Below are 22519 nucleotides of genomic sequence, written 5' to 3' on the forward strand. Positions count from 1 at the left end.
AGAGTCAAGTCATAATGGGTGACATGATTATGCATTCATTAGAACTTAATTGCTTTCATGTCAATCTTTTCTTCTGTCTCTTTTCATTTACGTGAACTATAAGTCAGCAACTGATATAAATCTATATGCAGGAAACATCTAAGGAAAAGCGCCAGAACTAGAAGAACAGAGAGGAGATGACTTCGCAGATGGATACCGCATACAGCAGGACCGCGGATCCCAGAGTATCACTCAACAAATGCTGATGGAAATAGGCTATCTAGGACTCAGAGTCAAAGGCGCACAAAAGCAAAGCGTTTATGAAAGATCCTGAGTCCCAAATTGGGTAAAGCAAAAAGAAAAACGCTTAAGGGGAAAGACGTCTCAGAAAATCCTGGAACAAAGAATGGAAACAAGTTTCAATTGAGAAAATCGTTCAAGCAACAAAATCCCCAGCTCATTGAGTCATTCGCATGGCCGAAAACCGAAATAGCAACAGCACAATCAGTTCGAAAGAAATCTGAGTTGTACTAAGTATACACGCCGTGAAGGCACTCCTCCAGAAGAACACTTTCAAAAATATCTTCTAGTTTGTCAGAAAGAGGTGCCAGCTCTTGTTATTTCTAATTTTCAAGCTTGAACAAAAGGAAAGGACAAGCAACCGACTCTTTCATGGCGAACAGCGCATCGCTTACAACACTAAGGAGCAGATACAGAAATGGTTAGAAATTAGATTCAGTTTTTAGAAATAAATTTGTTTTAGTAAAAGGGCGGTCATTTGAAGCCGTTCCCTAAATTTGTGTAATTAAAATTAGCCAGTTAGTAGTATTTAACCCTTCTCGTTGCATTGGAGAAGGGTCCGGAAATTTGTCAAAAAACTTGTACTCAGAACATGCACTTTTGCACCCTCGGAGGGGGTTTTTGATGAATGGACGGATCAAGATTTATTTATGTTTGCATTTTAATACCTGCTACTGATGTTGCACTTCTGTACTCTTAGTAGGCATTAGAAGTAAGAAGAAATAGATCATTATTGCTTCAGGTTTGTGAGTATAAAGTCAATCATAAATGGTACTTTTATCTCTTGACGAGTTTCTGCTTGCATTCTTAGAGTAATATACAGTTGATGTTGTTTATATGTTAACGTATGAATGAGTGGACTACCATTTGGCACTTTTGTACGGTGGAGTCATTGATTTGTGCTTAATACATGAATAATTGATTATGCGATATGCTGTTCACAACCGTTTTTCTTAACTTTTTATGCAGGATGGTTCATCTTAATTGATTTATATTCTCATAATAGCTGAATAATCTTCATTACCAGTTATTGTGTGAAATCTTTCTAGATCGCATAATGGAAAAAGTTCTATCCCGGGTTAGCGTAGATTAGATGTGTTGTTCTTGATAGATTAAAGTAGTATAAAAGTCAGTCTCAGAGTTTAGAACTAGATTAGCTTAGAAATAATTCCATATTTTCATTATCAAATTCTACACACACACACATCACCAAACTCTACACATACACACCCCCTTAGAACGGGAAGCTGGTCCCGTTATCCCCAGTCGGACCCGCTACACCAAACGGGCACGGAGCCACCAACCAGGTTCCCGACCGGGTGGGTATCCCCCTTGTTGTTGACCCGATTTCAGGGCCCTCAACACACCTATTTGAAGGCTCCCCTTATGCGACAGTTTTGATCTTTTGAATGATTTTAAGAAGATTTCGAAGACTTAGAGAGTGTTTTAGATCTGTTTGGTTCAACACCTCAGGGCTAGTATGACCCGATGCAATTATAGATGTGAGAGTGATATTTTTGAAGTCCGGCTTATGGCCAAAGTGGAGCAAGAGGAGACATGGCCATAAGAGCTAAAACAGGGGACATTTCTCCTAAAAATAGCAGCACTGCACCTCAGGGGCTAACACTGGCTCCTTTTGGGGATGAAAGCCTCCCTGTGAGGTTTCAAGAACTGCAGACTACTGCCTTTCCAGTAAAAACCAAAACAACTTATTTAGTGTTCCATTGGGCATGGAGTTTATTTTCATAGAAAACAAAAATTGAAAAAGCTATTACAATATTAAGGACTTAAAGCCTCATATGAAGTAAAGTTTCAAAAACTGCCCATTGATTGTGCCATCAAAAACACCTTCCCCCTCCAAATTGTGCAGAATGAAAGTATTTTTCATCTAAACTTGAGCAATGACAAACGGTCCTATCCATAAGGCATAAAATTTACCATGGTTGCCCTTCTTTTCCTTCAATGCATCCCATTTGAGAACCCAGTCACCAACCTGAAAACTGTCCATTTTTGCCTTTCTAGCAAAGGTTTCTTTGATCTTCTTCTGATGAATTCTTGATGTCTCAACCAGTTTTTCTTTGATCTGTTGTAATTCAACCAAGTTAATCATTCTCCTTTCTTTGTCATTCTCTTCATCATATTCTTCTTGCAAGAATTTGGCCATAGGGAGAATCAACTGGATAGGCAAAATAGCATCAACGCCATAAACTAGCTTAAATGGAGAATTTCCTATGGACTTCTTGTTAGTAACTCCGTCAGCCCATAGTGCAAACTTCAACTTGGAATCCCAGTTCTTTTTGTTGTCCTCCGACAGTTTTTTTATTATCCTTACAAGACTCTTGTTAGATGATTCTGCCAGGCCATTGCCTTGAGGGTAATATGAGGTAGAATGCACCAATTGAATGCCCATGGATTCACACATGTCCACCAATTCTTCTGCCCTGAAAGCTGTTGCATTATCAATGACTAGTTTGGTTGGACAACCAAATCTAGTGAAAATATTCTCATTCAAGAACTTTATGATAACCTGATGATTAGGATTTTTAGTGGGTATGGCCTCAATCCATTTGGTGAAATAATTAGTGGCTACCAGGATCCATTTGTGATGGCCACTGGAATGTGGATTGATCTCACCTATGAAGTCCAAGCCCCACTGCTGGAAAGGACCATTGGCGTGTACTGGTTTCAAGGGCAGAGATTTTAGTTGTTGCCTTCCCGCAAACCTCTAACATTTGTCACAAGATTTCACAAAATAAAACACATCAGAGAACAAAGTAGGCCAATAATACCCAACTCTCACGATCTTGTGGGCCGTAGTTTTCCAATAATGATGCCCTCCATAGATGCTAGAATGGAACTGGTGCGTGACTTCCACAGAATGTCCTTTGTCTAGACATCTCAAGAGGATCCATGATGGGTCTTTCAAATACAACATGTTTTCATTAATGCAGAATTTGGTTGATCTGAGCTTAATGGCTCAGGATTAACTTGAGTTATGCCCTGGAGGGACTTCTAGCTTCCATAAAAGATTAACTACACTAGAATACCATTCACAGGTGGCTAGATTTTTAGCCAACGACTGATTATGCTCTCGCTCTACTACTACTTCCTCTATCTGCTCACCACCTGAATTTGAACCCACACAATTGATGTCTATCAAACTACAATTTTCCTCAGCCATAAGCTTAGCCAAGCCTTGGCCTTTGACAAGCTTGGTGGGCTTCACCTCTATGTTGAACTCTATGAATTTTGCAATCCATTTAGCTCTCTTTCCATCAATATCCCGCTGAGTTAGAACATCTTTTACTGAGGATGACGGTACATATGTAGTCACTCTGGAATGCAGAATATAAATTCTAAATGCCTTTAAAGATGTTATGAGAGCATAAGCTTGTTTTTCAATAAGGTCATACCTTAGTTCAGCGTCCCTCAAAGTTCTGTTGAAAAAGGCCATAGGGCATTCTACGCCTTCATCATTTTTCTGCAATAGAACCACTGCAAGTGTATCATAAGAGGAAAAGAGAAGATATAAAACTCCCTATTATAATTTGGTTTGATTAGAGTGGGAGCTTCCATGATAGCTTGTTTGATGTCTTCAAAAGATCTTCTTGCATCATCTGTCGATTTTATTTCTGATCCTTTCCTTAGCATGGAAGTGATGTGCTTACTAGCTCCACAAAGTTTGGAATAAACCTCCTGACAAAGTTAACCTTACCCAAGAAAGATTGAATGTCCCTTTTTTACCTTGGGATGGACAATGTCTGAATTTCTTGAACTCTTGCTGGATCGATTTTCACACCTTCTGTTGGGTGTGGATCCTGATTATCTTTTGTATTCAAAGGTATCGCCACATTGGACCCCAGTTCGAAATGGGGCGACAACACCGCCCGTAAAATATTCGCTGCAAGGGGGGTCCGGGGGGGCAGCTGTGACCTTTGGAGAGCTCCCCTGAACCCCCCTCTTTGGCAGGGGGTTTCAGGGGCAGTGCCCTTGAATCTAAAAACAGATGTAAAATTGGCTTGTAAAAGTATAGTAATTTCTAGTCAATCTGAGCCGTTCATTAGGCAGATGATCTGATGGTAGAACTTATGTTTATTTTAGGGTTTTTTGCCCTAGAAGGCAACCCCTCTCTTTGTATGAGGGCATTGTATTGAGCCTGTGTAATATATGTGTATTCTCTAAGCGAGAAGCAGTGATGTGAGACTATGAGAGAAAACAGAGGATATTACAGCGGATCTACTATAGGTTGTGTCTCTTCATTTTGCTAGGAAATAGAAAGGAAGGACTGGTTGTTCGGGGTGGACATAGCCCAAACTGGGTGAACCATGTATATCTGTGTCTCTCTTGTTTTATGTGTTTTCTGTGTTTATATCTCTGCAATATTTTATGTGTTCCATTGCTCCATAATATATAATTTTCTAACAACTGGTATAAGAGCTGAAGGTCTATTTGGTTGATAAACTCACAGGAAAGAAGGGTTCCTCATTCGACTGGGAGAAATGGCGGAAGATGGTAAGTTTAGGGTCGAGAAATTTAATGGCCAAAACTTCTCGCTGTGGAAGATGTAGATGGAAGATTATCTGTATCAGAAAGATCCGTACCTACCATTGGGTGGAAAAGCAAAGATGCCAATGGGAATGACAAATGAAGAATGGAAGCTTCTCGATAGAAAGGCACTCAGAATAGTACGGTTGTGCCTCGCAGCATTGGTCGCCTTCAACATTTTGAAGGAAACAATGACAGAGGGTTTGATTAAGGCGTTGGAGAAACTATATGAAAAACCCTCAGCTTCAAACAAGGTATTTCTTATGAAATGATTATTTAATATGAAGATGTCGGAAGGTGGATCTGTTGCAAACCATTTAAATGATTTTAATACTGTTACAAGTCAGTTATGTTTTGTAGGGGTAAACTTTGATGATGAAGTTAGAGCTCTGTTATTCTTGTGCTCATTATCAGAAAGTTGGAATGGTTTAGTAATGGCCATTAGTAACTTTGTTTCTAGATCTAGTACTTTAAAGTTTGATGATGTTGTCGGTGCTATCCTTAGCAAGGAAATGCAACGGAAAAGCTCTGGTGAGACATTGGGTAATGCTTTGAGTGCAGAGTCTAGGGGAAGAAAAATGGAAAGAGGAAAGAGCTCAGGATATCACAGTAAATCAAGGAAAGGCAGATCCAAGTCTAGATTAGGGATAGTGTGCTGGAAATGCAGAAAGAAAGGACACTTAGGAAGGGAAAAGAAGGAGATGCATAGCAAGAAAACAATCATGAATCAAATGTGATAGGTGAGGTGTTACAAGATGCTTTGATTCTTTCTTTCGAAAATATTACTGATTCCTGGGTGGTAGATTCAGGGGCCTTATTCCATGCCACACCTGATAAGAAATACTTTCATGACAATGATCAAGGAGATTTTGGATAAGTTCATTTGGGTGATGATAAACCCTATAAAATTGTTGGAATGGGTAAGGTTCTTGTAAAACAGCAGAATGGAAACTAATGGCTACTAAAGGAGGTAAGGCATGTTCCAGATCTAAAGAAAAATTTGATTTCAACAGGGCAGTTAGATGGTGAAGGTTATGTGACAACTTTCATAGATAAAGCTTGGAAGGTTACCAAAGGAGCCCTAGTAATAGCAAAAGGTGAAAAGGTATTTATGCAATGGTATTTCTAACTCTGTTAATGCTTTAACTTCCAAAGGAGCAGATGCATCATTATGGAATCATAGGCTTGGACACATGAGTGAAAAGGGGATAAAGATTCTTCACTCAAAGAATTTATTATTGGGTTTGAAGAATGTTGATTTGGACTTCTGTGAGAATTGCATTTATGGAAAACAGAAGAAAGTCATATTTCTTAGAGTTGGGAAAAAAAAGAAGAATGAAAAATTAGAGCTTGTGCATATAGATGTATGGGGACCTACTCAGGTATCATCTCTCGGTGGCTCTCATTATTATGTTACTTTTATTGATGATGCAACTAGAAAAACTTGGACTTATTGTATTAAGAATAAATCTGATGTATTTGATACTTTCAAGAAATGGAAAGCTTTGGTTGAGATTGAGATAGGAAAGAAATTAAAGTGTTTCAAATCAGAAAATGGAGGTGAATATTGCAGCAAAGAGTTTGATAGGTACTGTTTAGAGCATGGAATTTGTAGAGAGAAGACAGTTCCAAGAACACCACAAGAAAATGGTGTGTCATAAAGGATGAACAGAAAAATCATGGAGCGTGCAAGGTGCATGAGATTGCATGCAGGATTGCCTTTACAATTTTGGGCAGATGTTATAGATACTGTTGTTTATCTAATAAACAGAGGGCCTTCAAGTTCCTTGGATGGTGGTGTTCCAAAGGAAGCATGGATAGGTGGAAAGGTAAACTACTCTTTTTTAAATCCTTTTGGTTGTGAGGCCTTTGTCCATATTGATAAAGAAAATAGTACAAAGCTTGAGGAAAAGTCAAAGAAATGTACCTTTATTGGATATGGTGTTAATGATTTTGGTTATCGCTTATATGATTACGAAAATCACAAAATCATTAGGAGTGGAGATGTAATATTCAATGAAAAGGTCTTGTATAAGAATCAGTTGCAGGAAAAGAAATAGGAAAAAGAAAACAAGGAATACGCAGTTCTTGATGAAATCACTGAAAAAGTAAAGGTGCCTAAAAATAATAATAATCAACAACCACAACAACAGCAATGGGCACCCAAAACACCTGAAAGTGGTGTTAGAAGATCTACCAGGATATGTAGACCCCCTGAACGATACTCTCCTTCATTATATTATTTATTGTTGATTGATTCTAGTGAACCCAAATGTTATGAAGAAGCAATGCAGGTTGAAAGCAGGAAGAAGTGGGAGGTAGCCATGGAAGAAGAGATGGACTCCTTAATGCATAACCAGACTTGGGACTTAGTCAGGTTGCCTGCAGGAAAAACTACATTGAAGAATAAATGGGTTTACAGGCTGAAGGAAGAAGATGGAGGAAAATAGAGGTACAAAGCTAGACTTGTGGTGAAGGGGTTTCAATAGAAGAAAGGTATTGATTTTGATGAAATACTTTCTCCTGTTGTTAAAATGACTTCAATCAGAACTATTTTAAGTCTAGTAGCAGTTGAAGATTTGCATCTTGAGCAGTTAGATGTAAAGGCAACCTTTCTCCATGGGGATTTGGAGGAAGAGATATATATGTAGCAGCCACAAGGATATGAAGTGAAAGGGAAGGAGAAACTAGTGTGCAGGTTGAAGAAGAGCTTGTATTGCTTAAAACGGGCTTCAAGGTAGTGGTATCTAAAATTTGACAACTTTATGTCTGAACAAGGTTATACTAGATGTCACTCTAATCATTGTGTTTATCTAAAAAATAAAAATGATGGCAACTATATTATATTTTTATTGTATGTAGATGACATGCTTGTTTCAGGGTCTAACATGCAGGAAATAAATGTGCTCAAAAGAAAATTGGCAAATTCATTTGCAATGAAGGATTTGGGAGTTGCAATGAAGAATAACTAGAGACAGGAAAAATTGTAAATTAACATTGTCTCATAATGAGTACATACAAAAGGTGTTGAAAAGATTCAATATGCATAGTGCAAAACCAGTTAGTACACCTTTTGCTAGCCATTTCAAACTTAGTAAGGAAATGTGCCCAAAGACCCAAGAAGACATGCAGTATATGTCTAAAGTTCCATATGCATCAGCAGTTGGAAGCTTAATGTATGCAATGGTTTGCACAAGGCCTAATATTGCACATGCAGTGGGAGTTGTAAGTAGGTACATGAACAATCTAGGAAAGGAACATTGGATGGCAATGAAATGGATTCTCAGATATTTGAAAGGTGCCACAAATCAAGCATTATGCTTTGGTGGTTCAAACATTTTTCTACAGGGATATGTTGATGCAGATATGGCAGGTGACAGAGATAACAGGAGGAGCACTACAGGATATGTATTTACTATTGGTGGAACAACTATTAGTTGGGTTTCAAAAATCCAAAGTGTTGTTGCTTTCAAAAATCCAAAGTGTTGTTGCACTTTTAACAACAGAAGCAGAGTATGTTGTTGCTACAGAGGCTAGTAAAGAAATGATTTGGTTACAAAGGTTTATGGGTGAATTGGTTAAGAAGCAGGATATGGGCACGTTATACAATGATAGCCAAAGTGCCATTCATCTTGCAAAGAACTCAGCATTTCATTCCATGACTAAACACATACAGTTCAAGTACCATTTCATATGATCAGTGTTGGAAAATGGAGAGTTGAAGCTGGAAAAGATACACACTAACCAGAATCTTGCAGATATTCTAACAAAAGTTGTAACCAAGGAGAAACTGAGAATATGCTCAGTTTCAATTGGTCTTCAAGGATGACGATGAAGATTAGAAACAGCCACGTCCAAAGAGGAGTCATTGTCTAGCAATTGAAGCAACAGTGGAGTTGCTATAATTAGTCTCCAAGTGGGAGATTGTTGGGTGTGGAGCCTGATTATCTTCTGTATTCAAAGGTATTGACACATTGGACCCCAGTTTGAAATGGGGCGACAACGTTACCCATAAAATATTCGTTGCAAGGGGGGTCTAGGGGGGGCGGCTACGACCTTTGGGGAGCCCCCCCCTAGCGGGGGGTTTCAGGGGCAGCACCCCCGAAGCTAAAAACAAATGTAAAATTGCCTTGTAAAAGTATAGTAATTTCTAGTCAATCTGGGCCGTTCATTAGGCAGATGATCTGATGGTAGAAATTATGTTTAGTTTAGGGTTTTTTGACCTAGAAGGCAACCCCTCTCTTTGTATGAGGGCATTATATTGAGCCTGTGTAATATATGTGTATTCTTCGAGCGAGAAGTAGTGATGTGAGACTGTGAGAGAAAACAAAGGATATTACAGCAGATCTGTTGTAGGTTGTGTCTCTTCATTTTGTTGGATAATAGAAAGGAAGGACTGGCTGTGCGGGGTGGACGTAGCCCAAATTGGGTGAACCACATATATTTGTGTCTCTCTTGTTTTATGCATTTTCTGTGTTTATATCTCTGCAATATTTTATGTGTTCCATTGCTCCGTAATACATAATTTTCTAACACCTTCAACAGAAATAATATGTCCCAGCAGTTTGCCTTCTTCTAGAGAAAACTGTGACTTTTTGGGTTTATAGAAATTCCAAAACGTCTGCACTTTAGAAACACCTTTCTCAAATGTTGTAAATGGTCCTTGTGACTGTTGGAAAAGATTGTTATGTCGTCAAGGTAAATAAGGACAAACTTGTCCTTTTCTCCCACAAAGGCTATGTCCATGGCACTCTGAAAAGTATCCCTAGCATTCATCAGTCCAAAAGGCATCTTGGAGTACATGAAAGTGCCCCAAGGAGTAGTGAAGGCGGTCTTTTCCTGATCTTCTGGATGTACAACAATCTGATTGTAACCTGAAAATCCATCTAGAAAGGCATGACTCTATCCCCTGAAACTTTTTGCAGCAAGTGTTCCATCTTAGGCAGGGGGTAGTTGTCTTTTCTAGAGCATTTATTCAAATTCCTGAAGCCAACACAAAGCTTGATTTCTCCATTCTTCTTTCTTACTACCACAAGGTTAGCTATCCACTTTGAATATCTTAGGGGAACTATGATCTTGGCGTCTAGCAGTTTCTTGATTTCCTTTTCAATCAAAGGAAATAAGAGAGGGCTGATAGGTCTTAATTTCTACTTAAAAGGGATGGTGTTCTTCTCTAGCGGAATCTTATGCTGAATGATGTTGGTGTCATAGGTCTTAAGATCACTGTATTCCCAAGAAAAAAAATCAGCAAATTGTTTCATCAGGGTGTAATACTTGGAACTTTGGGTAGAAGACAAGTGAGTGGATAGATTTATGTACTTTGGATGGGCTGGACTCCTACATTATGTTTATAAACAGCAGATTAGTTTTCTTTTTTGGCAGGCTTATAAGGTATATCATTATGATCAAACATCTTCTCTAGGGGCACCAATCCTTTGGGTATATAGTTACTAGGCAGCTGGACAATGCTTTCCTGGCCAATCTCGTCCTTTAGCTTGGACTGGTTGCATTATTCATTGGTTTCATTTTCTTGGTCATTGTGCATTTCAAAAAATTCATCAATGACTTGTAAAAACCTATTAATTTCATCATCATCTTCAAAAACTTTCCAGTATTTGACATTGTCTGGTAGAGATGGTCTATATTTCACCTGAACTTCATAAGTCAATTTAGGAGGCAAAGTAGGAATAAACGAGCTAGCAGACACAGCAAGGGAATCAGGAAGTTGGTTCTTCATTCTCGGGATGTAAGAAATGCTAAAAATATTAAAAGAGTCCTTGAGCTTCCATACCTCATCTCTGTATGCTTTCAGCCTTGGATTCTTTGCTTGGAAATTTTTATTGACCTGTTGAATGATAAGGTCTACATCTCCAAACACCTTCAGACCTTTGATGCCCATTTCTTTAGTAGCGTTTAAGCCCAATATCAAGGCTTCGTATTTTTCTATGTTATTTGTGACCTAAAATGTTAACTTGAAAGATAAATGAATGCATTCTTGTGTGGGGGACAAAAGGACTACACCTACCCCTGTAGCTTCCTTAGAGCAAGCTCCATCAAAGAACATGTCCCAAATTTATGAGCCTTCTTCCTCTCTGATCTGGAAAACCGGTTTCTTAATATGCATGGAGGCCAACTGGGATTCTTCAATCTAAAGAATACAGGCTCCAAAATCAGTGTCAACAGCATAGATGGGATGATTAGTGGGATTCCTTTCATCACTGAATATATAAGCCAACTGAGCTTCCCTGTATAATCTCCTATTGTCACCTCCAAAAACTGGGACAGTAGCATAGGAAAGATCATTTTGCAATATTCTACCTAATCTCTTGATCCAGCCTTTGGAAAGAAACATGCCAAAATTGGGGGGTACATCTACTACCACAATATCCATCATCATGCTCTTCATGGGCAGCTAAGACAAGATGATGCCTAGGTCTTTGATTAATCCCAAACATTTCACTTTTCTAGAGTCAAAAGAAAATAGGTCATGATAAGACTTGGTAATGTCAAGACCCAATTCATCCATGACAACCTTGGGAATTAGATTATGGCTGGCTCCTGTGTCCAAAAGGTAGTTGTGAAGTATTTTGTCATGAATAGTCAAAGAGACATAGAATGATGGGGAGCTGTCATCACAGTTTTCAATCATTGGGCTGAGAACAACGGTTGGCTTGTCATCTTGCATATTTACATAGTCAGTGGAGGCTTGGATGGATTTAGGCTCAAAGGCCTCGAGGATAGATCTCTTGAAGGACTCATTCTTCACTAGTTCAATTAGAGGTATGCTTAGCTTCTGAATTTATGATTTAAAACTGAAAGGAGAAGGAGACTTGTCAAGGCCTCTTACCTCGTGAGCTGGAGCTTTGAGGATGATGGGATCAACTGCTGGTTGTTTCTTCTTATTAGCTTGTTGTATTGCAGGGATAGCAGCTCTCTGAACAGAAGATTCCTTGGCATTATTCATCTTCAACCTCGGATTATATCTATGTTGATCAGTAGTTGCAAAATAGCTCCACCATCCCACTCTTGGCTGATCTAGTCATTGGATAATGACTTTTCATAGGCAGCTGAGGTCAAAAAGGAGGCATTGCCTTTGTCTTCCAGAAAATGGATCTCATCATCTTCTTCAAACTACTCTTCTTCCATGACTACATTCTGGAAAGGGGTCTTCACCCTTTGGTCTTCATTGGCATCTTTCCTTCTTTTTAAAATCTACAACTGCTCATTAGCTCTTCTATATGGATTTGGATTTCTAGGGGCAAAGGTATTAGGAACTCTTCCTTTCCCAAGGTGCTGCTCAACCTTTAATTTGGAGATTTCAAAGGCTAATGACTCTATCATCTTGGTCATTTTATCTATCTTGGGATCTGAAGATGATGAAGACTCGCCCCTCAATCTCCTTCCATCAACATTTCCCTTGAGCTTCTCTGCAGCCATGATGTTTGATTCTACTTCCAAGGCTGCATCCTGCATATCAGCCAAGGTAGCACATTGTCTCTCCCTCAATAGTAGACAGAAGTTAGAATCAAAGGCACTAGCATAGGTGAGTTTAGCAGAGGTAGTAGTGGGTTTTACTTCAGCTGGTATCTTGTTGTACATACGGTTAAACCTCTTATTAAAATCAGACAACAACTCACCATTTTCCCTCTTTAAGTTCCCAAACTTGGTGTGGTAGTAGAGTAGATCCTTCTTATCCCCCCAATGCTTTAGGAATGCATCATCTAAAGCCTTAATATCTGCTATAGAACTTGGGGTCAGTTCTCTGAACCATTTCCCAGCCTCTCCATCTAGACTTTGTACAAAGACTCTCATCCATACATCATCTTCACTAATGTCCAAGTTATCAGCATAGCTATAGAATGATTCAAGATGTTCCTGAGCTAAAACACCTTCTGTCCCAGTGAACTTAGGCCTTTACTTCTGATATTCTCCAATAGGCATGGCATTCAAAGGAGTGGGTAGTACTAGAGGTCCATACCTAGCAGCTATGATTATTTCCATTTTGGTAGGTGCTTATGGGCCTGCCATAGTTGTGGTGGCTATGAGGGGACTAGAAGTCTGAATGACAGAGGGTTGAGGAGTGACTGATAGGACTAAAGGAGTATGATGGATAGGAGGAGAGGCTTCCTTCGGGCTTAGAACAGAAGGAGAAACTAAAGAATAAGGAGCTCTATGAATCTCTGAGATTTTTTCTTCACTGCTAGTATTAGATGCTATACTCTCAATATGTATTTGTTCTATTACAGGATTTTCTTGAAGAGATATAGAATATTGTTTAGAGCTACCTAAACCTGATGCTCCTTTCTGCAATGCCTTTCTTTCTTTCATGATTTTTTTAGGTTCAGATACTGGGTCAGCTTGTGGCTTCTGAGGATTTCTTCGAGTATGCCTCACAAACTGAGCCAGAACTATGAAGTGGAGCTGCCAACAGGTTCATCCTCCAGTAGAGTTGCCAGATAGATGATTACAACTGAAAAAGTGTCCAAACTTTTTCTATCATCAAAGTTAGATCTATGTCATCTCCCAGGGAAACTGAGCTTCAGTCTCCTTTCCCCGGCAATGGTGCCAATTATGTTAGCACTCCAGGAAGCTCTCCTAGACTATATCTCGGGGATGCCTGGAAACATATAAATCTTCAATATTGTTCTCTGAACTATTGGAATGGATTGGGGTTTGGATCAAGTCAGATGACTATTTCAACTCTATTTCACTCAAAACATGCATGAACGCCCTCAGCTAGGCAAGGCTTTCAACCACTAATGCTCAATAGATTATAGATTCAATGGATATATGGAGAATATTGACTGTACCAACAGATGCATACATAAAAACATATGAATGGCCAGCGACAGAAAGAAAATGAAGCTTACAAATCTAATTTATCAATGCAGAGATAAGATGATAGTTATCTGGCATTTCACACAGAAAAAAAAATGAATAACCCATTCAATTGCAAGCTTAGAATAGAGGGAAAGATGGGGATTTAACATATAACAACAAAAGAATCTTGTATTACTGGAATGAAGATGAGATGTTGAGAGGAGCATAGTCTCCACAGTCTCCAAAAGTTGAACCCCTAATACCTCTAACTTTCAGCCATTTATAGGCTTTTTACAATGCGCTCAGGCTCTCTGAGGCTCGAGGTGTCTTAATCTATCCCCTCTGTCTTTTTAACCACTTGATTCCATAACTCGACATACATGAGCTCAGAGGTCTCTTTTGTTCAAAACATAGTAACTGAATTATGGTAATTTCGCTGCGCTAACAAGTAGCTCGCTCGTGCCAGTGATGCTCCATAATCAATTCTATTGGTTTGGCTGCATCGTGCTGTGTTAAGGGGAGGTGGCCACCTATTCTGCACTGGATGAGTGCATCGGGCCTTTGGAATCCCTAAAACGGACGCTTTCTGTTACACAAAGAAATGTTGCAATACTATGAAATTATGCCCAAATTTTGTTTATTCGGGACTTCAAAAGTCCTTAAATACGGTCTATTCCTCTATAGGTCCGTTCTCATCACTATCGCAAGTAGCTTTGGCCTTGCTCCTTTGTATTTTAAAAAATACATTAAAAATCGTGAAAATAACATGAAAATTGGCTCCCTCCGAACTTCAAATATTATCTATTTCCCTTTACGAACCCTTTCGGGTCTAGGTCTTATCGCATCGGCGTTGTCTCTTTGTATTTCAAAAAATAATGAAATATGTGAAAATACATTAACAAATGCCTTTCGGCGGATCTCAAAATCTATGCAATAATTCTTATATAGCCATCAGGTCTGGCTAATCGCATCACACATATACATGTGTAAAGGCCCCACTCCATAATGTTTTCCCGATTGCGATATCGTGATGCGATTGATCGTAATCGCATATCGTGATAACCCCAGGCCATTCAGTGAGCGCTCTATTGTTGTGTGCCGATTGCGATTCGCCGATCAAATCTGAACCGTTGATCGACCAGATCTGACGACTGTTGTGTCAAGTTGCTGTAAGCCTCCACTAAGCCTTATTTCACTGTTTTCTTATGTTTTTAGCCTCCCAATAGTGTTTTTCCTCCTGTTTGAAGGCTCCCCTTATGCGACGGTTTTGATCTTTTGAATGATTTTAAGAAGATTTCAAAGACTTAGAGAGTGTTTTGGATCTGCTTGGTTCAACACCTCAGGGGTAGCAGGACAATGCAATTATAGATGAGAGAGTAATATTTTTGAAGTCCGTCTTATGGCCAAAGTGGAGCAAGAGGAGATGTGGCCATCAGAGCTAAAATAGGGGACATTTCTGCTAAAAATAGCAGCACTGCACCTCAGGGGCTAATAGGTCCATTCTAAAAATTTGATGAAATGTGGCCTATAAGTTATGATGTGTTCTAGCAAGTGGATCTAGTATGAAAATTTATGAAATGTGCTCCCCGAAGTTGAGGGTGTTGGAGCGTCCTTCTAGTAGTAGCTGGTAAATCATATCAGGGGGTTGGAGCTCCCTTCCAGTAGTAGCTATAGAATGAGTGTAGGTTGTAGCCTTCAGCGGGTTGGTGTCTGTGCACTGGTACAAGTTTACACCATTACAAGAGCCAGGGGTTGAAGTTCCCTTCCAGTAGAAGCTAGAGAACGAGCGATAGTTGTAGCCTTCTTCAAGTGCGTGCCTGCGTGCTGGTATGAGTTGACACCAGTAAAAGATTGTAAAAATATTTTCTTTATATTAAAAGAAGACAGACGCGACAACAACAGGTGATTTTTTCCCTCATTGGGTTTCCACCTTAAATATTAGTGTTCATGTGTGTTGCCTATGTGTGGTGGTTACTACACATGGTTACTGTCTATCTAAACTTTAATAAATTACTAGTGCACTAGATAAAGATAAACAGATGATGAATTAACTGAAACATAAGTTTACTCGATGTACACTAGTTGTCTTTAGAAACGTTGCGTACACACTGTTAGGCCCCTATACTACTATTGTAACCCCTTATTGTTATTAGTATAACCCACTTATTATATTGTTGTACCCATGTAGTGCCCATATTGTTACTATTGTGCCCCATAGAAGCCCACTATTGTTATTATTGTGCCCTTACATTATTATTGTTATGTCGGCTCTGATTATGTTATGACCCCTTAGACTCCTATATATAGAAAGGAGGTCTTTTCATTTGTATCATCCAAGAATTGTTCATTTATGTAATGTAAATGAGGTTGCCCCCTCAAAGAGGCTGAATTCTAAGTCTTTGATCTATCTTTTCTATCTTTTCTTGAGCTAGTTTCATAACATTTGGTATCAGAGCTTTGGATTCTAGGGTTTCGCTGCTCCAAATAGGTCATCATGGAATTTTCGCTATAACTTCTTTTCTACGACATTTCAGAAGTTTCAAAAAAACCCATTTGAGAAGAAATCGCGTTGAACCTTGGGTCTGAATTTTAGAGCTTTTCGCTCTATATTTGTGGAGATATGATCTGAGGAAGTTGGTCTTTTTGCAGACTCCTGAATTACATTCCAAACAGGTGACTTGGGGAAAATCATCATAAATTTCTCTCTGGGGATCGGATTGAAATTTTGTAAGAAGGTATAGAAAGAGTACGGATTTTAGTTTTTTGTATATCTCTTTCAGATCAAAAGGTCAAAACAATGACACGTGGCACTTCATACAAGTTCGCTCTTCTGGAAAGGTCTATAATCAGGTCATCTTAGGAGATTGTGCATAACTCTTTCTTAGAGAATCCAATTTGGATCAGACTAGTGGCATTGGAAAGAGGACATAGAGGGCTACTACAGGTTGCAATTTCAAAACTTAAAGATTTGAAAGTACAAAGTTATAGTCGTTTCAAGGTCGAGCTCCTAAAATCAAGAAAAAACAAGATGAGGAAGTTTGATGGCAAGGATCCGGTAAATTGGATACTTCAGATGGAGCAATATTTTGATCTACATGGTGTACAATTGTTACAAAAGGTATGTATTGCATCTTCATATTTAGAACCAGATCAATTTTTATGGTATGAAGGGCTTTATTCTCGTAAACAACTTGTTACGTGGTCAATTTTCACAGAGGAAATGATAGCACATTATGAGTATACAAAGAGCAACACCACAACAATTGGAAAGAGTAAAAGGCTTTTGTGACATAGTGGAAGATAAAATTATGGAAACCAGGAAGCATACCCCTCACAACTATAATTATGGAAGTGTTGTTTATCCTAGCCTTCCACAACCTACAAGGGTTACACCACAACAATTGGAAGAAAAAAGAGAAAAAGGGCTTTGTTACAATTGTGATAGCAAATGCACTAAAGGCCATAAGTGTGCTGAAAAGAAATTATTTTACATAGAATATGAAGAGGAGGAAGAAAATGATCAAGAAACATCAAAAGAACAAGATATACGCCAAGACCCCACCCAAGTGAAAGAAGAAATGAATCATACCATATCTTGTAAAGCATTGGAAAGAATTACCACTCCTCAAACTCTCAAGATAGAAGGACATATCAAGAAGAAAAATGTGCAAGAAGTGAAAGATCACATCTAGAAAGAAGAAATGAATCCAACCATATCTTGTAATTCATTGTTTGAAATTGCCACTCCTCAAACTATCAAGATAGAAGGACATATCAAGAAGAAAAATGTTCAAGAAGTGAAAGATCACATCGAGCATCAAGAAATGAATCCAACCATATCTTGTAAAGGATTGGAAGAAATTACCGCTCCTCAAACTCTAGAGATAGAAGGACATATCAAGAAGAAAAAGGTTCAAGCAGTGAAAGATCACATCGAGCATCAACAACAAGTTCTCCAACTTTTAAAGGATAACGCCACTTCGGTGCAAAATCAAACGAAACAACAGGTAGATAAGCATTGTAGTGAAAAATGTTTTGATGTAGGTGATTGGGTATTTTTACTGCTACATCTCACGCAAGCTATTTATGAGAAGGAAATGTTGGAAATACTACATGCACTTAAAAAATGGCGACCTTACCGAATGGGAAGACTCTTCAAGGATGAGGATGTGGAAACATTGTTTTGTTCTATTTATATTATCCAACCAGATTGGATAAACAAAGCAAGGGATGAATGGAAGAAGGACGAAGAAGTATGGCCACTTATTCAAAAGTTTCAAAAGATCCCAATTCAAACAATATTGCCATAAATTCAAGAGGAAGGAAAAATCATATTGGAACCTGGAGCAATCACAGAAACAAGAACCCGACAGCTACGAAATCGATCAATTTCAGAGTATCTCATCACATGGAAGAACTTACCCGCTGAAGATTCCACATGGGAGGACAATAATTTTATATAGAAGCATCAAGAACTACTCAAGCGTTGAGGACAACGCTTTTTGAAGGAGAGGGGCATGTTAGGCCCCTATACTACTAGTGTAACCCCTTATTGTTATTAGTATAACCCACTTATTATATTGTTGTATCCATGTAGTGACCATATTGTTACTATTGTGCCCAATAGAAGCCCACTATCGTTATTATTGTGCCCTTACATTATTATTGTTATGTCGGCTCTGATTATGTTATGACCCCTTAGACTCCTATATATAGAAAGTAGGTCTTTTCATTTTTATCACCCAATAATTGTTCATTTATGTAATGTAAAGGAGGTTGCCCCCTCGAAGAGGCTGAATTCTAAGTCGTTGATCTATCTTTCTATCTTTTCTTGAGCTGGTTTCATAACACACACATGGGTTCCTTTTAGTAAAGTTGCATACAGAAATTAGAATATGAAATGAAAATTTTGTGATTTTGAAAATACTAATTCAACCCCCCCTCTCAGTATTTTTCCCAACACCTTCAACCTTCAGGAGTGCGCCTTGCTCCCTCCTACTCTCCCCTGAGCACACAGTCCATTTGGGAAGCCCAAAGCCATCCCCTTCATCCTTCAAACTTGTACCATGTGCCCTACCTTGATTGCCTCCCTCACTTGAGCACATGTTGAAGCCCTAAATTCTCCTCCTCTTAGCCCTTCAGCCTTTCAAAGTGCGCATATATGACTAGAAGCTCCTTTTTCCTCTTTTGAGTGCACTAGAAAGGCATAAACAAAAAATATATATTAAACATGGTAGAATAGGATATTTTCAAGTTGATAGTTACATGTCATGAGTGATTGCAGATATAGGTATTCCAGAAACAACATGGAAAGCATGCACGAAGAAGATCAAGTAAAGAGAACAAACAAAGAAAGCATGGAAAGAATGAAGAACACACTTGAATCTTAATGATCAAAGAACCAACAATACTCCATTAGATCAAATACCGTTTGGAGGGTATAGTCATCAACAATTGAATTTGCTCGAAGAACGAAGATACAAGTGGCAGCCATGTCACCACTACAAAAAGTCCATGCCATCAGTCACTATTAGTCTTAGTCATCAACGATAGTGACATGTCATGTTCGCATCACATGATGGTGTGGAAGTCATGATGTATTGTGGTAATCATTTTAAATACAAATAAGTAGAATAACAAAAGTCATGTATGAACTAAATATTCATGGAATTACAAAGGACATGTAGTACCAAAATTCATATGTAATTGCAAAAGTCATTTGGAATTCCATAGGTTGTAGAGGTCCAAAGGTCACTAGAAGTCGGAAAGTCAAGAGTCATGAGGATGTGAAAGGTAATGCCTCGAGCAATAAATAGATCCTAATTTCTCATGTAAAGGACTCTTAACATTGGCTTCTCCCATAAGGCATTAGAGAGATAGAGTTCGTACTTTTTGGGAGTAAGCAGTGGCTCAAACACTCCACTATTGGAGCTAGTGGTGTTCATTGCATTTATGCATCTTGGGACTTTTGCTTAATATTGAAAGACTTCCAAGCCAACAAAATTTCACACATGGATTGTGAATGTTTCTAAGACTATTCTTTGAATTTTTATGGTTCATGTTTTCTTTCATTAGCAGTGGATTAATTGAATTATTTCAGTGACTTTGATGCTTCTTGTTGGAAATGTGTTGTTTATGTTTATAATGATTGTTGCATCCTTGTGAATTATTTCTATTGATGTTAGATGATCCTTTCTCTTTCACATGTTTCTCAATTAGAGTAGTGCTATTACTTCTCTCTTAGGTGATGACCTCTTTTCCCCTATGCAGTAAGAGAACCTTGATACATCTGCAATAGAACATCCACAAGGCACACTAGCTTGCTCATTTGAAAGGACATTTTCACTTCTCATTCTTGCCAGTAGTTAAAGTCAAGGCATACATTTAAGAAAATAGTAGTCCAGCCATATTCCAAATGGAAATCCTACACCAAACGGTGTGAGGTCTAGTTGGGACCTTGTATCGGGGAGATCCCCTATATGTTGGCGGTATCGAACACCGTCACCACTTTCCTCGCAATATTTTCCTACTTTGTCTAGTAAACTTGTCTATAAAAATTTCTTGTGCAGGTCTTCCAATTAGTTCTCCTATGGGATTCTTTCTAGAGGATATAGTATTGGAAAGTCGAAAATATATAGTTTCTTTCCCTGGCAGTAGTTCGGCATTTTGCATTGCCTTTTTTTACATAATCTATTTTCTGCACATCTAGTGATTGAATAACAATCTTCTTTGAGCCTAGAAATTATAATATATTATGGATGTAGTTATTATGCATGAAGCAATTCATATTGTCTTTTCAAGTTGCCAAAAAATAAGTTGTCTAGTGTGCATGTACTACTATTTTTTTACAGGGTTGGAATTGTCATTCCACACTCCTCCCACCATCAACCTCTTTCTTCTCACCTCACAACTCTCCCAAAATTTTGTCCACTGAGAACATAATTCTGGGTTATTGAAGGCCACCAGGTGCATTGTTTTTTGTGCAATATGGGCCCTTGAAGAGTACTAGGCTTAGAAAAGTACCCACAAAAACTTAATCTACCCTCCACTACCTTTTCCTACCCTTAGAATTCCTTTACCACCCGCATAATCATTACGAATGCAATCTTGTAGCAAAGTAAGGAAATCTTGTAGCATCTTGTAGCAATCATGTAGCATCCTGTAGCACCATGTAAACTTGGCCAGAATTGCTCCTAAAGCTTGATTTCTTCCTCCTAACCTCGAATAATGTTCCCTAGGATCTGAAAACATGATTGATGGAGACAAAATACCACCTAGGACTTTCCTTTTCTCCACTGCAACACTTTTTTACAATTAGGGTTAGTGGACAGATTTATGAATTTGGCAATACAGTGACCATTTTTGTGATTATCTCATGATATGTCTAATGAATTTTGTCACCAAGTATACTCTCTTTGAAAATTAGTGATTAAAGGTTGATTACATGTTTTTTTCCTGCTGCATTATAATGATTCTTGATTTTCTCTTCTTCCTTCCAAGAAACCAAGTCATATTCCTGTGCATATCTTAGCTGCGCACAATGTTGTGTAGTTATGCCTCTAGGATCATACCTATGATATACAATCTACCAAACCTTAGGCGCTATAGTTTTTCAATCTCTTGTTCTCCTACCTTCAGGCTCTTGAGGTTGTATGATCCTATATGCAGAGGGAGGATGGGTCATGGAGACTTCATTGACTTCTACAATGATCCAAACAATCATGTAGAAATCTAATATCTAACCTCCTACACAAAAACCTTATCTATAATCAGAAATGGCATAAGTTGTAGACTATTATATGCTCTGAATACTCTAATAATTGTTCCCTAAGACAACATAAACCAATCTTTGATGCTTGCCAGAACTTCCCTTACCTTATCTTACATGCATGATGCCTCAATGTCAAACAACAATTGATATGGTACTGAGTAAGGAGCTCATTTATCCTTGCATATACTTCTATGTAACTCATTTCCCAAAATATCTTACAATATATATGTACTGGTGGTATTTTTTTAGCATAGGGCCATTTCCATTCCAACCCTAAGACATCATCTTTCACGCATATACCATCTAGTAGATATGAAGAAATGTAGAATTTTGATTGATTTCCTTTTGTCACATTCTTTACTTTTGCAACCCTATAGATCTGTAGTGATCATCTTATCAATTGTATAAGAACTAATTCTTTGGCAATGATCCTGTGTCATGATGACTATATTTTCCCGATATTCTTTTATCTATATGGATAAAGCACACAATTTCTGGGTAGGCATTTCATCCTCATTATGCAATGCTCGATCGTTTAACTCTTTCTTTGTTCGGATCATCTTTTCTAATGATTGTTCTATTATATTAGACCAATTGAAAATATTTCCTTTCTTAGCACAATGGTGCACCATATAAACCCCATTTTTCTCAAAGAATTCAATGTTTTTGTGTGCATATAATATGAATCACATGTCCATTAAGCACTAGTATACATTCCTCAACATCTTGATTTTATAAATACCCTTGGTATTTTTAGGAAATTTGATTGGCTCATACCACCAAGATTTGATGATATCCTTGGTGGATTTTATGAAACTGACATAGAATCTTGAATTAAGGTATTCTTTAGGCTTTGGAAGTGTCTAATACATATGGAAATCATGAGCATGATATGTATTTAATAGTTCCCCCTTTGAACTCCTGATGGTCATGTTTTCATGGTAAATGTGTTGCAAGATCCATCCTATGGTCTCTGCACAAGGTAGTACTAGATAGTGACAACCGACCTTTTGAAACCTGGAATTCTTAACACTAAGGTATACCTCTCAATATTCTTCATCTTCTAGAATCACTTTCTTGGTGAACTCTTTGAATATATTGGGC

Source organism: Pinus tabuliformis, chromosome 7 (assembly GCF_031772625.1).
Source record: "Pinus tabuliformis cultivar Carrire ecotype Pingquan chromosome 7, CPIR1, whole genome shotgun sequence".
Lineage (NCBI taxonomy): Eukaryota > Viridiplantae > Streptophyta > Pinopsida > Pinales > Pinaceae > Pinus > Pinus tabuliformis.